Source organism: Lolium rigidum, chromosome 7 (assembly GCF_022539505.1).
Source record: "Lolium rigidum isolate FL_2022 chromosome 7, APGP_CSIRO_Lrig_0.1, whole genome shotgun sequence".
Lineage (NCBI taxonomy): Eukaryota > Viridiplantae > Streptophyta > Magnoliopsida > Poales > Poaceae > Lolium > Lolium rigidum.
In genome coordinates this window covers 352,808,458-352,810,488 of record NC_061514.1, presented here as the reverse complement: position 1 = coordinate 352,810,488, position 2,031 = coordinate 352,808,458, and the positions used below count along the sequence as shown (strand labels likewise).

General features: G+C 35.8%; 1 non-coding gene across 1 annotated transcript; it reads right to left on the bottom strand.

Annotated features, from left to right (window-relative positions):
- Nucleotides 1–1,576: 1,576 nt before the first annotated feature.
- On the bottom strand, nt 1,577–1,687 carry LOC124679972. The gene has a single exon (XR_006995380.1). It is a non-coding gene; the product is annotated as a small nucleolar RNA SNORA5 (small nucleolar RNA).
- Nucleotides 1,688–2,031: the final 344 nt, after the last annotated feature.

Below are 2,031 nucleotides of genomic sequence, written 5' to 3'. Positions count from 1 at the left end.
GATCCTCTGTCTAATCCTATGGCCCTCTTTGAAACGTACCGATTCGGGTTTGAATAGACACTGACCGGTGGGGTCCTTTGTCAGGCGGCCCGTGCGTGCGAGACGCACAGTTGGGCCGGCCTGCTTTGTTTCTCTCTCTGGCCCATTTCAGTTTCCCGCGCGAGCCCACAGATTCAAATTAGTTTATTTTGTTTAAATAGAAATTCAATACTGGTGCCCAATTCAAAATTCAATAGAACAAAATTTACTAAGCCAAAATTGATGAATTTTATATTTCTGGAAAGCTTATGAAATTCTCTATCCAACCCAATTAGTCTTAGCCCTTGATTCATTGTAGATCACTTGCACTAAAAATAACAATGCAGTAGGTTTTCAAATTTCAAACAATTATTAAAAATCAACCATAATGAATTTTGAGGTGATTCAAATTCTCATAATTCACATTTCAAAAAATCTAATTGTTTATGCAAAAATATGACATAGTTGTTTCATATGATCATGGGCTAGAATCAAATAATGGCTATGTAGTTATTTCTAGCTCATTTAAATTATTTTCAAATTTAGTATTTCAAATCTATGAGGTGTAGCATCTCATTTAAATCACTTTCACAAGTAATTCAATGTGAGGTAATGACATTAGTCTTCATGACCCCACATGTTATTACTTGAGATATTAAATCTTTCCAAAGTAGTATTTAAATTGTATGAGATGAAGTATCTCATTTAAATCATTTTACCAAATGAATAAATATGAAGTGGTGACTTTGGTCAACATGATCTCATACTTTATTATTTGAGGAACTTAAATCTTAGTAATTTTCAATGAGAGGAAATTACTTTTAAAGGAAATAAATAGAAAACCTTAGAATGATGTTGAGTGATGATTGTGATGATGATAGATCATCTTGAGTGAGCCATTAAGGCTAACTAGTCTACTTAAGTATTGTTTGGTGATTGTTACCTTGTATCCGTTTATAGACGCTAGTACCGAAGACTACGAGGAGGAGGAGGTCTTCTACGAAGAAGAAGAGGAACACTTTGATCATTGTACCAAGCAAGGCAAGCTATTACCAATACAAGCTCCACTAATACAAGCTATACCTTTGGAAGATACTCTTTCCATACTATTGTGTTTAAGGATTTGTCCAAGCCCAAGTTTTTATCTTGCAATCTTTTACTTTGTTTACCAAAGCTTTTCTTATAATTGATATTGGTCTAGAGATAGAATACTACAAGAGCTTCAAACTTAGCCTAGAGAGCAAAAACTTAGTTAGCAGCCCTCATGTTTAGTTGCTAGTGCTAAAACTAAAATTGACTACTCTAGATGGGAACTTGTGAAGCAGATGCCTTTGAAAACCTTAGAATGATGAGTCATTCTATTGAAAGTTTGAAGGTGAATATGACTTTAAGGTGACATGGTGAAATTGATAAAAAATGATGGTTGGATTCGGATGCGGTACCTTTCCAATTTTAGAGTACCCCCACACACTAGTAGGAAAAGCCTCATCAGTGGCGCACGAAAACATGATTCTGTGGCGCATGGGCGGTGCGCCACAGAAACTTCGCCACAAAAATAGGGTTTCTGTGGCGCACCGGACCATGCGCCACGGAATTAAGGTGTTCTGTGGCGCATATGGACCAGCTGCGCCACAGAAATAGGTGCGCCACTGAATTCTATTTTGGTGCGCCACAGAACAATGTACAGGTATACTCGATTTTCTGCTCCCTGGTGTATTATATAGGTTTTATACAGGTTTTGTACACAATATACAGGTATAATATAGACAGATAGACAGATATAATATGGACACATATAACATAGCAACATTATACATCATCATCACAGTACTTAGATCCCGATCGAGATACATATATAGTGGCAAATGTCAAATGTTTTGCATACAACTCTTAATCTATCTATTATATATTAAAAGTACATTAAGGGGTCACCAGAAATTAGAGAATAAACTAGAAAATTCCACAATAATCAGAAACATCCGACCATCTAATTAGATACATCAACAAATCACA